Below are 14456 nucleotides of genomic sequence, written 5' to 3' on the forward strand. Positions count from 1 at the left end.
TTTCATCAGGTTGACCAGGCTGGTCTCAGACTCTTGACCACAGGTGATCCACCCTTCCCGGCCTCCCAAAATACTGAGATTACATGCAGGAGCCATAGTGCCCGGGGCCTGTTTTTTTCTTTAAAAGAATGGCTGCATCCCAATTTCTATCGCCACATCTTAAAAAAAAAAAAAAAAGAAGTGATTTCTGAAAGCGTTAGTGCGATCTTGGCTTTCCATTTTGCCATTTATCCTATTTTGAACTAAGAACTTCTGGGCAAAGCTCTTAGGGGCCCCTTTGCAAAGACTAACTTGAATGCATGTAATTAATCATTGTAACTATTTAATTTTCTTATGGAGAATGTCAGACTTCCCTAAAGAAGTAGAGCTCCTGAGTTTTGGCAGTATTTCATACCCAGAATTAGCTCTCGGCTCCTTTTGCCCTGGCCCTAATCTTTTCTGTACATTAATATAGCTTATTGGGTTCCTGTGGAGTTGACCACAAGAGCCATCAAGTGAATTTCTTTCCACTGTGGTGCAGGATTAGGATAATGCCAGTGAGAACCTGCTGATTATCTAAAAATGACTCAAGAAGCGTGTGTCTGACTCTATTAATCTTTCCTAATTTGTGCCAGCCTGTTACATTTGAATTCAAGCTTTTTCTCCTTGCCTTGGTATTTAAATGCTCTCTGGTTAAGATCAACCCCCAGCATGCGTGTTTGTGCAGGTGTGGATGTGTGTGCGGCTGGGCACATGGGTAGTCTTCCAGCTACGTTAAGAAGCTGCACTCCTTAGTCCTGGCAGGAGATTTGGAAGCAGACATGTTGAAATGGAAACGGGATGGGAATATGGAGAAGGTGCTTCTGCAAGACTCAAGGCTTCCTGATGAATATGCTCTAGATGTGCCTGTGCTGGGCTGTGGGAAAGTGTTGCTTGTCTCTGAGTGACGCTTGTCCAGTATTCCCCAGGTGTGTTCCACACAGTTATCCATGGTGTAGGGTGAGCTAATTGGCGTCGTGCAGTGAAAGGAGCTCCTAAGTGATCAAAGTCTGGGGAATAGTGCACTAAACAAAGGGAAACATGTTTCTTGTTGTAGAACTTCTCAGAACCTTTATTTTTGCTCATCTACACTATGGATCCCAAGGAAGATCAAATATGTAACGTTTTCCTAACTTATTTTACAACAGACTAGTTCTGCTTGACAACTTCATTCCCTCATTTACCAGACGTTTATTTGATGGTCACCACACATGAGGATCTCTGCTGTGCACAGGGTGTGCCATTTTGACACGAGCAGACTCAGCCCCACATAACCCAGGGCTGACATTTCAAGGAACCCTCTCAGGGAAATGTAGTCATAGCCCATTGTATTCGCCTCAGAATAACAGGTTTCTGCCTTAATCTTTTTGTTCTGAAGAACTGATTTATGGACTGAAATGAAGCAGTTTGGGAGAGAGACTAGCAGATATTCTTTAGTACCATGGAACATAACTATTAGGAAGAAGAGCATTCTTTGTATCTTTATATGGCTTTTTATATCTTGTGGGATATTATAAATGTATACTTGTGATAGGGATTCAAATAGCTATACTTGGCTCTTTAGATTTTAAGTTCCTTGAAAGTTGAAATCATGGCCTATTTTCTTTCCTTTCCTTTGTTTTGTTTTGTTTTGTTTTGTTTTCTCTTGTTAGGAAGTCAAATCGAATCAGACAATTCTTGGAGTTTATAACCAGATAAGTAAAGGGCCAGACTAGGATTGGCTTTAGGTAGTGCAGATCCTGAGAATCAAACACTCTAATGTTACTCTGGCCTCATTCTGTCTTCTGTCTCTCATACAGACACACATACACACATGTACACACACACACTCTTCCTCCTCTCTTCGTGTGTCACTTCCTTTGTTCCCCTTGCAGTCATTCTCCTCCACCTGCTGGCAGCTGTGGCCCTGTGACGGCCATGAGGTCATAGTCCCATATCTACCTGACCATAGAATGAAGAGAAATTTGATCATCGTCTCTAAAGAGAAAGTCTCAGAGCAGGGCTCTGACCACGCCGTGCTCATATCCATCCCAGGCCATCCCTGTGAGCACAGGAGGGGATCCACTGCAATGACCTACTGCCCAAGATCATGACCCTGGGACCTACTCTGTTTCCAGAAGGGAGATACACATTGGGTGATCAAGAAAACATCCCCTTCAGTTCCACAAGTCTCAGGAGCATTGAGGAGATTGCAAGCATTCAGTAAATAGCTTCTGGATAAATAAAACAATAAGATGTAGAAAATAAATAGTACCTGGATGTGGGATTATTTGTGATTCAATAATGTGTTTCTCCCATTCTATGACAGTTTTGTAACATAGTAAACGTTAAGCAAAAATTTGCATAATGAGAGAGAAGGTCTCTGTTTTGGCTTACCATTATATACAGTTTTGTTGTATTTATCAAATTTTCTTTGGAAGCCTCTGATCTTAAGATCTTTATCAAAGTGAATTTTCAGAATATTTTTAGTAAATTTGGGGGGAGTTTCTGCTTATTCTTCCCCAGTAAGATTTCCTCTTTTCATCACCTAGTGCTGAAAGTGCATTCTATTTCTCATTAGCCTTCCTGCTTTCTAGGTATTTGGTTCCTCCCTTCTTGTCCTTATAAAGACAGCTGACCTTACTTTATCACTCCCTTTAATGAGGTTCCACACAGAGATACAGGTCTGCACTCACTCTCCTAATTGCAGCCCAAGAAACTTCATGTCATTTTATAGGCTTATGCAACACACAGGTAGGGACGGCCAAGTGGTGGCCTAATAGTGACCTTGGGCTGGAGAATTAAAGCTCAGAATCTGTGGACTCCTCCTCTGTCTCCTCGTATTTCTCTTGACATACAACTCCATAAGACCTCAATTCTAATCACTGTCTTATTAGGAAAGATGGAAATGAACCCCTGTGTATAGGGGGCTGCCTAAATATATGGCCTGTGTCGCCAGCACAAGAGGCTTTTTGCCTTTTGCTTTTATTTTTAAACTGCAGAGAGGATTAGGTAATGTTGGAGCACAGAGCAAAAATTTAGTAGGTTAATCCTCATAATAGCTTAATATTTTTTGCACATTCATGACATGCCCCACATTGTATTAGTTCTTCTGCAATTAAGAGTTCATTCAATCCTCAAGTCAGCTACTAGTATTGTTTCTATTTCACAGTGAAAGAAATTGAGGTTCAGAGACTGGAAAAATTGCACAGCCCCTCTGTTCTCAGACATCAGAAGCACAGATCTTCAACAAGCTTCCCAGAAAATTCTCATGCTCTCCCAAGTTTGTGCAAGGTAGTAGTCAAGTTCTGCAGTCAACACTTTGAGACACATGTAGTAGTATGCATTTGGAGGCAGCTGTGACTTAGGGAAATTGGGGCTGGATTTGAATGTGTGTGCAGTATGACTCATTGCTTTCCACAAGACTCAGTTGCTTCATCTGCAAAGTGAGCATCAGGTTTCCACTTATCTGGTAGATATGATAATGGGTGAACTGCAATTTGTGAACCGAAGAACAGCTCTGTGCAGAAGTTAGCAGTGAGCGTCAGCACTGAGGAGGATCTCGAATGCAATTTGTAGAGATCTCAGGAGTACTCTGGTAGCCCATGTGTAGGGATTAATCTCAAGATCCATGTGTTCTCTTGTCATTCAGCTCTCTAAGGTAGAAGAAATCCCAAGGGCAGGTAGTCGTGTGTCAATGAGCGTTAATGCAATCTCAGCAGCTGATTCCAGATGGCAAACTTTATGCATCCAGCCATCCTTACCATGGTTAGCTGTAAACTTGCTGTCCTTGCCTGCCTTAGATATTCCTCTGTTTCCTTGCACACTGCTAACCCATCTCCTTTACCACTCTTTAATAGAAGTGTAGATTACAGAAGGGTGGAGCTAAAAGAGGCTCTTGGAATAATCTAGAGCTAAAAGTTCATAATTTTCCCAGCATTTCTCAAAGCCTGATACACAAACCACTGGCGGTTATTTGTCATTTGTTTAGGTGGTAAAACCCAAGTATTCTGTTTTTTATTTTACTGATGATGTAGTTGTTTGAAGGTGTGTTAGAAAAGCACTTTGGTTCTTTATTTATAGTAAGGATATCAAATTTCATTTTAACTATGTTTGCTAAAAACAATCATAGTACAGAAGTTACATGCAAGCATTTTGATGGAGATTGTATGCCACTGTGAGGTATAATATGGCTTAATTCTCTTTTTTTCACAAAGGAAGTAATTGGGCCTCTGAGAGGGAAATGTTTCATCCAGAAATGCACAGACCATGTGCAGAGCTAGGGCTCATATTGGGCCTGGGGCTTTTCTTCCAGGGCTTTGCTCATCAGCTCAGTCAATGTCAGCTCTGGACCTTTAGTCAAATGTGTTAGGGAAGTAACCCAGCTCTTAAAATGTCCTCTCTAAGATCAGCTAAAATATATTTTGAGTAATATCCCTCCATCTTTTACGTTGGATTATGTATTTGTTTGTTGGTGATCTTTAGTGAAGCAAAAGCCAATGACAGCACCAGCTGGAATTCTACAGCAGTAGTGCTAGTGATGGAGAGACAGGTGATGGATTTGCCCATTGAGGCTGATCTCTCCACTGAGTAGAGACTTAGGATGCTGGCTAGTGCCAGCACCCCCTGTGCATATGAGCTCAAGGCTGCTGCATCTCAGGGCCCTCTGTGAGGCTGGGATATGTGTGTGGGCAGCTGAGTAGATAGGCTCTGTCACTGTGCCCTCTTTGAGTTTTCAGAGTTCCACGTAAAATTCCACTTTAATAAGAAATAATGGGGAGGAGGTGTTTCATAGCAAAACCTGGAAAATTGTTGTATGGTGGAAAGGGCACTGACTTTGGAGAAAGACAGGTCTGACTGAATTCTAGCTTTACCATACATCAATGGGGTTACCTGGGGTGAGTTAACTTTTGTGAACCTGAGTTTCCTCAACATGGGAAATCCCCTGTTTCTCAGAGTCTATTGTGAATATTAAATAAAACAACATACAGGAAATGACCCAGCATCGTTCTTCGCAGGTAGTAGACACTAGGTAATTAGGAACTTTTATTCATCATTATCATTATCATCACCATCATCATTATTATCATGTCACCCCTCTTAAGGTCATTTTATTTTAAGAGGATACAAAGCTCTAGGCTAGAATATCACACTCAATAAGGAATTTTCAGGCATCCATGAACAGGTGGTGTGTGCTGTGGGTGGTGGTGCTGATGAAGGTGGGATTCAGTTCCTCGTATGCAAAAATGATGTCACTTCTTTGTAAGTACATGGCTAATTTTTCTTAGGGACCACAATCATCAATCATCCCACACCTAACCACAAAATTCGGATATGTAATTCTGGCTGAAAAATCAAAACCTCTAACACAAACGAAGCCAGAAACAGCCTTGGATGCACACCTTGACTGTGGCCTGGGGCAGGTGTATTAACATAGGGTATATACACAGTTTCCTATGGTGGTCATCTTAGGAATCAATTCTCTAGGTGAAGGTACTTCCTTCCCATTGCCTCTGCTCTAGGAAAGGGAAAATAAATTTACTTATTCTACTTAGGGATCTAGGAGATTATTCATGAGGCCTATTTCTTTTTTCAAATGGGTTCTTGCAGGAGTCTGTACCCTGAGCCTGCAGTGCTGAGAGAGCACTCTGAAGCGACCCCACTTCCACCCTCCCCACTCCGTCTTCCCATCCTTCAGTAGAAACACTGCATACTGGCCCAATTAAAAACAACAATGACTCACGCTCATGAAGTGTGTTTTGAACTTTAAGTTGCCTCTTCATATTTTTAAATCATTGCATTTAAGTCTAATTCAATAAGATTCTGTATCTCCTTTCAATTTAATCTGGAGCTGCTTCCGCCTACCTGTTGCTAGGACAACCAGCACCCGCACTGGCTTTTCCTGTTGTCCAGGCGGACGCTGTGTTAATTAACTCCCTAAAATTGCAGGCCAGGTAATCAATACCAAATGTATGGACTTGGCTGGAATGTTTTAATTAGATTTACAGTGATTTTATTTGCAGCTTCTTCTGCAATCTGCATAGCAGACAATTGATTTTTATTTCAAATACAATGGCCAGCTCACTAACCGGGTCATCCCTTCTCTTAAGTGCTTTTTTCCCATCAGCTGAACCAATGTTCAATGAGGAATAACCGAGATGAATTGTTAAAATAATAGTTAAAAAAAAAAAAAAAGAAAGCTTAAAATATCAGGGGGGTTGAGCTTCTGACAATAAACCACCCTCTAGCTGGATGTGTTTTGCATGAAACAATTCCAGAAGCCAGGGATCAGTAGGATTCCATGGAAAATATCCAGTGATGATAGGTAGGAAATGCGAAAACCTGTGCCACAGCCTCCTCTGTGTTGCTTAAAATAAAAGATGCAAACGACCAACCTCCACCACTGGTATTCTGGTAAAGACGTGTCCTTAAAGAACTGGGTTGTACTCCACTCAGGAGAACCGCTCCCTCCTTTCTTCTTTAGTGGTTAAATGTTTGGGCTTCCAAGGGAGGTAAACCTCGGGTCCCCGTCCCAGCAGTGCCACTAACTAAAGTGTGTCAACTTCTCTTTATATCTAAAGGAGAGATTTTAAATCCCAGCACAGCGTTGTTATGAGATTACATAAAATCACACACATGATGACGTGGATTACCCCACAAGGTTGAGAGCATGAACTCTGCAGTTCCACAGTGTGAGTTTGTGTTTTCACTTGCTGCTTAGATGACCTTAGGCAAAATACTGAATCTCTCAAGGCCTCAGGCTTCTCCCTCGTAAAATGGGCATACGGACACTTGTCTTGAAGTTATGCGGGAAAACCTCTGAAACGATGCCGCTAAAGCATTGGACCTCAGTTCCTGGCACACGCATTTCCTGGGGTTTTCTTGGATTTGAAGTTAGGAGGGTTCTTTAGTCCTGGGTAGCTGTACAGTTTCAGTCAAGTGGCTGAGGGTGTAAGAATCAAACTTGTTTCAATAGCTTTGGGTAATGAAAATGTATTGAGAGATCTGTGATGATCCCAGGTAGAACTAGAATCTGTCCCAACAGCCACAGTAACACTGTGACAGGGGGCCTCTCCTCTCTTGGGTGTCTCTCCTCTCTCATGGGTGCCTATAGAACTACCCTACAAAAAGAGTCTTTATTTTCTTTAAGGGTAGGAACCTGAGCTGAATTCCCTGCCATTTTCTTTGTTTGTCTGGCATTCCCACTTTCTCCAGTGAGAGTTACCTTGGGTAGTTTTCTTCCTATGGGAAATGGGGAGCTCCTATTGGACAAATTCCCTTTCAACCACATCAAAATCTGCTGAGTTTCCTTATGCATTTCCCATTGAGGATGACCCTGTTGTAATCTCTTATGGCAGGATCAGGGACAGAGGCTATTTCTGATGGCTTCACCCACCAAAACAGCCCAACCTAACTAAAACGCAGCCTTGGCAGGGTGCCTGGATCCAACAGTGGCACTAAGACTTCTATGCCTTCAATAGAGGCAACCTTTATTTGCAGATAAATTATATTAGTTGAAATATCCAGTAGGAACTCACTCGATATCATTGAATGAAGAAGAAATGGAACCATTTAGGAAGACAAACATGATTTCATATGGTTTCTTTAAGGTGGTGGAAAGGCAGCCAACCATGCCTCTGCTAGAAGTTTTCAAAGAGTCATTTTCTGAGAAGAGTGATGATGTATTTGACTAAAGGCACTGTTGACCAGAGAAGCTTGCAATGGCCATTAGGGAATGAGTGAAATTTTCTTATGGTGAACACCTGAATGAAAATACTTTCTCTCTAATCACATCTTACGTCCCAAATAAACAGAAACTTGGTGAGAATATATGAATTCTCCTTCAAAGACATCAGTAGAATATTGCATTGGAAGAGCTTCAGCTAATAGAAAAAAATGTGTCCCCTGGTGAAAATATAGTCATCATGCTGGAATTTGAGGATATTTCCCTTGACAATAAAATTAATATCTTTTATTTTAGTTGTTTAAGATGATAATCCTAATTAAAGACACTGTGTCTATGGAGATATTTTTTCTAATTTATCTGAGTCCAGTTATAGAATTGACCCTAGTTCATTGTTACTTGGGAAAAGCTGACCCTTGAAAACTGGCTTATTCTCTAGTTAGGTTTTCCTGATAAACACCTTTCTCTCACTCACTCTTTCTTCACATTCATCGTGAAATTAGACCCAGAAAAGCACATTAGGCAGAAACTGAAATCTACGAAGGAGCAGTTAAGATTGAATGATGTAGGACCCAGTTGCCCAACCTTTTCTGCAGAGGTGAAGGCCTGCGAAGAGTCAGCTAAGCCTGGCTGGGGAACTCCGCCCCCTCCAGGTAGCTCCCAGAAAAACTTTAGTGTTGGAATTCTTTGATCCCTTTTCCCCCATCTCAAAAGACCTGGATCAGGGCTTGGTGAATTTTTGTAATAGTGGGGAGCTTGCAATTGGCTTAAAAACAACATTAACAAAGCTGAAAGCAAAACAACAAAATGGGACTTTTCGGTTCTTGGTCTTGTTATTGCCTGTGAGCCAATTTCCTTTTCATGTACAGATATTATTTTATGTTATAATTATGAGTTTTCTCTAATATTTCTTCTTCTTTTTCTAACTGCCAAAGCACAAGAATTGTATGCATTTACGAATTTTGTGTTCTGTCCTGAAGACTAGATTGAGTTTGACTGTAGACGCTCTAGCTATGATTTCTCAAATGCAATACTGATTTGGAAGAGTTTGCTAAGGGCTCAGTATTCTTTATCTTCACAAATTAGAGCAAAATTGAAGTAGAGATAATAAAATGACACAGTAAACACATATATAGCACATGCAGTGTATATGGCACCATTCTAAGTCTTTATGTATAAAGTCTCGTTTAATTCTTATAGCAGGCCTTTGAGGAGAGTACAACTATCTTCCCATTTTTATTCTAAATTTAAGAAAATTGCCCCCAACCCCGTGGTTGTTAAGAGGAAGAGCCGAGATTCAAACTCAGGCAGTCTGGCTTTAGAATCTGGACCTGTTTTATCCCATCATTCCTCACTTTTGAACTATCCTGTGGTTCTTTTTCCAATGGAATTTTCTTTCTAATTTCATGTGGGTTGTTCATCCATTCATTAACTTGCTCATTCCTTTTTTCACACATTCAAAAAATATTTGCTTGTCATCCAGTATGTTCAGACTCTATACTGGATACCAGACTGTAATAATGACCAGATGGCCACCGACCCTGCCCTCGAGGAGCATAGAGTCTAGCAGGGAGCCAGAAGAACAAGTAATTTTATGATTAACTGGTTGTTTTAAATTTCTGCTTGCATTTAATACCATTGCATTTACTTACCGCTTTAAAATGAAAGGATGTGAATAGATGCACAGAGAATGTATGAAAGGGGAGCAAGAATTGGGTGGAGGAAAAAAATATGTAAGAACAGAGAATCTTGGAATTACTTGTTTCCTGAAAGTGGGGTTGAGTTTCTAGCTCGAGGATCTAATCTGTCATGGAGCAAAATGTCTGGGCTGACCCTCTAGTCTGGCTAAATATAGCCACCTCCTTATCTTCAGCCTAAGTTGGGGAGTATTCTGAAGGTGACACAGCAAGTCCCTTTGTGCCTGTGGTTTGTGGGTGGTATCTTTCCAGCTTAGGGAGCAGGCAGAAAAGGCAGCTTCTGAACTCAGAAGAAGTCACAGCAAGTTCACTATATCAAGGCTTTATTTTCTTGTCTTCTCAGCAGAGTGAGCATCTTAGGAATGTGTGTTAATTTGTCGGCTGTGTTTGATAAAGAAAACGACTTGGTTTTATGATCCAGGGGCCCTGTAAGCAATAGGACATGCAACCCTCATCAGGGCCTTTTCTTTGTGCAATGTCAGCAGTAGGTGACTGGGACATCTTTCTCTTGCCCACTCAGATCTGGAACCCCATGGAAGATGAAAAGGCTCAACCCAGAATCACTTAGTCTCAGGAATGGCTGGATCCTCTTAGGTGGTGACTTCTAACCATAGACTTCCAAATATGACTACTTATCCAAAAGCACTTGAAAGCATTTGTTTTATATATGCTCTGTATTATTCACCTTTCTCCAGAGAAAGAGAACCAATAGAATATCTGTAACTATATCTACTATACAGATGTATAGATAGGTAATTATAAGAAGAGATTTTTATTATGGCAATTGGCTCACATAATTATGACAGCTAAGAAGCTAGAGATCCAAGAAAGCTGGTGGTATAATTCAGTCCGAGTACAAAGGCTTGAGAACCAGGAGCTCCAATATCCAAGGGCAAGTGAAGATGGACGTTCCATCTTAAAGGGAAAGTGAGAGAAAATTCTCCCTTCTTTTTGTTCTCTCCGGGCTTTCAATGGATTGGATAGTGCCCATCAACATAGGATGTGGGCGAACCTTCTTTACTTAGTCCACTGACTCAAATGCCGATCACTTCCAGACACACTCTACAGACACATCTGGAAATAATGTCTTTTTTTTTTTTTTTTTTTTTTTTTTTTTTTTTTTGAGAGGGAGTCTTGCTCTGTTGCCCAGGCTGGAATGCAGTGGCACAATCTAGGCTCACTGCAACCTCCACCCGCCCAGGTTCAGGCAGTTCTCTGCCTCAGTCTTCCGAGTAGCTGGGATTACAGGCACACACCACCACACCCAGCTAATTTTTCTATTTCTAGTAGGGACAGGTTTCACCATCTTGGTCAGGCTGGTCTTGAACTCCTGGCCTTGTGATCTACAAGCCTCAGCCTCACAAAGTGCTGGAATTGCAGGTATCAGCCACTGTGCCTGGCCTGGAAATAATGTTTTATCAGCTATCTGAGCATTTCATATATATCTACATATGTGCATATAAATATCTTGAAATCCAACAATTCAGATTTAGAAGTCTTATGCAGGATGGGGACAGGAATTTACAATCTGATAATTCAAAACAGGGATTTAGAATAATGCTTCTTCCCTGTGGGACCTTGCAAAAATGTAAGCTCTGCTTTCCCAGATCTGGGATGGGGTCCTAGGGTCTGCATCTCTAATAAGGTACAGGTGATGCTCTTGGTCCAAAGATCATTCTTCTAGTTGAAAGGAATTAAAACAGTCTTCCAACCAGTCAAGTTGCTTTTCAATCTAGATTTGAATTCTTCTAGATATATAGAGCTCTCAGCCATGTAATGTATTTTCTATCATTTGAGATAATTTTCAACTATTAGCAAGATCTTTCTTTATGGGGCCAAGATCTCTATGTTGATAACTTCTGGAAGGCACTCTTATGAAGTGGTTAAGAGTGAGCTCTGGAGATAGATGACCTGGTATAGTTTTTGGCTATGACTTTTGTTAGCTTTGTGACTGAGCAAATACATTGCCTTCCTATGTCTATAAATCAGGGCAATAATAGTGCCTATCTCATGGGATCACTGTGATTTCTTAACAACATTAATCCATGCTCTAATCCAATAAAATCAGAATAATGTTTGGCACTGAATAAGCACTTATAAGCATTTTGTTATTGGTTCAGTAGTAGAATCATTTTGACATCAGTTCTCTTTCATTTCCTGGTCTGAGGCATTAATAGATCAGGTATAAACTCATAAAATATCTCTAAGGCAGAAGTTAGAATTTACTCTTTCAAGCGCTCTGCCAACCTTTGCAACTTTCGCATTCCTGGTGGTTGTGTGTTGACAAACATCTGTGCAATCTGATCTGCCTAATTTTACTTTGTAAAGACAGAAATTAAATAGACATGACTACATGGTATAATTAGCATTTACCATGCTAGTATCCTGCCTCTCAAATTTTATTATATATGCTTATCATTCAGGGGTCTGGTTAACATGTAGATTCTGTTACCATACATCTGAGGCATGAGCTGAGATTCTACTTTTTTAGCAGATTCCCAGCTGATGCACATGCTGCTGGTCCTGGACAACATTTTGAGCAGCAAGGGTGCATGGGCAGAGTGCACATTTGCTCAGACTTGCGTTTGAATCTTAGCTTCATTGTTTCCATTAGTCTAGGGGGACCTTGGGAAAATTAGCTTCCAGTGCAGTGGTTCCAATCCTTGGCTGCCCCTGGGATACTTTTAAAACTCTGATGTCCTGGTTGCATCTCAGATTAATTAAATCAGAATATCTAGAAGTAGGATCAAAACGTGAGTCGTTTTAAAAGCTATCTAGGTGATTCCAATGTACATCCAAGACTTCTGAGAACGTTTGTTACAGCACAGTTGTTTTCAAACTTTAGCATCCATTAGAATAGCCTGAAAGACTTGTTAAAACACAAATTGCCAGGTCACAGCACCAGAGTTTGTGAATCAGTAGGTCTGGTGTTGGGCCTGAACACTGATGTTTTCAATAAGTTCTCAGGTGTGGCTAATGTTGCTGGTCCAGGGACCTCACTTTGAGAACCATTGTTCAAAGGACTTGAATTCTCATTATGAAAGTGGTTGTAAGTATTATACATCTTTCATGTCCCGTTGGAGGATCAATGAAATAAAGCGCTTAGTGTAATATTCAGCACATGGTCGACAATTAGGAAATGGTGGTTTCTTTCCATTATTGCTAATACTAGTGTTATGTCTTTGCTGAGGTTAACGGGTTAACTAAACTTAAATGGTTTACCTATAACATTGGCTAGGTTATTTTCACTTAACACCTTTGTTTCTAAATTTCCTACTTGAAGAATCACTTTTAAGTGTGGCTAAAGTGGTACCATCAGCTCTCCAAAGGTTTTAATTTGTAGTCTGATCACAGTGATCTACTTGGGACTAGCCTTGTTTAAGTTTTCCACCCCATCTATATACACAGCTAGTGGTTACACTAATGCTTGCTTGCACACAATCCACCTGGTCATCTGATAAACTCATCACTTTGGAGAAAAGAACCCTGCAGGTTGTGCTTTCTTTGTGGCAGAACTGTAGCCCCCAGGACTTCATGGTGTGTAAGCTCCAGATGGGCTGGTAGATGAGAAGGGGAGTGGGTGTGTGGATCCCCTCCTGAGGCTCGATGTTCTGTTATAAACTCTTTTCCTCCACTGCAACCCTGGTATATGCAGTAACTTCATTGTGATATTTCTGCTCTTGAATATTGTGTTTCCACACAGCTCCTTTCCAGGAAGAATGGTTCCCAGGTGGTATTCTCTGGCCTGAAGGCTACTACTTCATTATCGTCTTTGTTAACCTGAGAATACCGCCCTTTGGGTTTTGCAAAGGAACACATCATTATCACTAAATTCACTGTGTCAAAAAATGACTCCTTGCTGGGCTTTGGAGCTTCATTGGTGAACTGCAGCTATTGATCTTGCTTCCAGCATTGTGAATAATGCACACAGTACGGTTTCTGGGTGCCTTCTCTGAAAACTGCCCAGATTTTGGACTTGAGCTTGATGCAAACTGCATTATAAACATGCCAACCTTGTGCTGACAGCACTGAAAGCACTTTGGGATAAACATTTGTGTTTGCTAAAAATGTCTCTAAAGAATTGGAAGCATTTCATCGAAAGATTTATCTGTGCATTTCTGGGGGTGTTTAAAAGCTTTCCATGACCCAAAAGCAGTGGCTACTGAGCTACTGATTCATCAGCTTCTGGTACCTTTCTAACCTCAAGACTCAAAAACGAAAATTGAAATTAAAAGATTAATTCTTATTAAAAATTGACAGGTGTCCTTTCTGAGGGATAGAGAGTTTAATTGACAGGATGTTTGCTATAGATAGGAGTTTTTGCCTTATATATGACTGTTTTCCTGCCTCTTTAGGTTTCTTAGCAAATCTAGGTTTGAGGATCAGATGTGTTGCCTAAGAAAAGATTGTAATTATCACTAAGCAATTTCTGGGTTAATTAGGCCTGTCAATAATTCAGAGGGTCATTGGAGCAACACTGAGACGGGTTTAGAGCCAAGGCTTGTTGCTGTTTTGTGAAACAGTCTAAAATAAATCTCTCTAAGGTCAATAACTCTGGCTTGGGTAATGTTCCTCTTTTGGAGCTGAGTTTAGACAGCTGGACCTAGTAAAAGCTATGTGTTTATTAGAATTCACTGGCCACAGGACATTAAATTCTTCACCAATCAAGAGTAGAACCTAAGCTAGAAGAAGGAGATCCATTAAGGAGAGATTAATGTTGCATGTCTATTTGAAAAGTCAGTCTGTATCTATGTGATAGGCACAATGGTGTGGGCACATTTTATAAATGATCTTTTAATGGAGATGATAAAGTGCTGAATAGAACATATATATCAGTATTGATTTTTTGATACATATGAAGAAGATGTTCTTGTCCACTAATATTAACAGAAACAGTAGCAATAACATTAATAGAGATTCTTAGGTATTGTGTACCTCCTATGTGCCAAGTACTTTTCCTATGTGATCTCTAATCTCAGAATGACTTATAAAGATAGGGATTTTTAAAAACAATTTAATTATATTCTTTAAATTTCTTAAAAATATACAATTAAGTGGTTATTGACTGTAGTTACTCT

The sequence above is a fragment of the Saimiri boliviensis genome, chromosome 1 (assembly GCF_048565385.1).
Source record: "Saimiri boliviensis isolate mSaiBol1 chromosome 1, mSaiBol1.pri, whole genome shotgun sequence".
Taxonomy (NCBI): Eukaryota; Metazoa; Chordata; class Mammalia; order Primates; family Cebidae; genus Saimiri; species Saimiri boliviensis.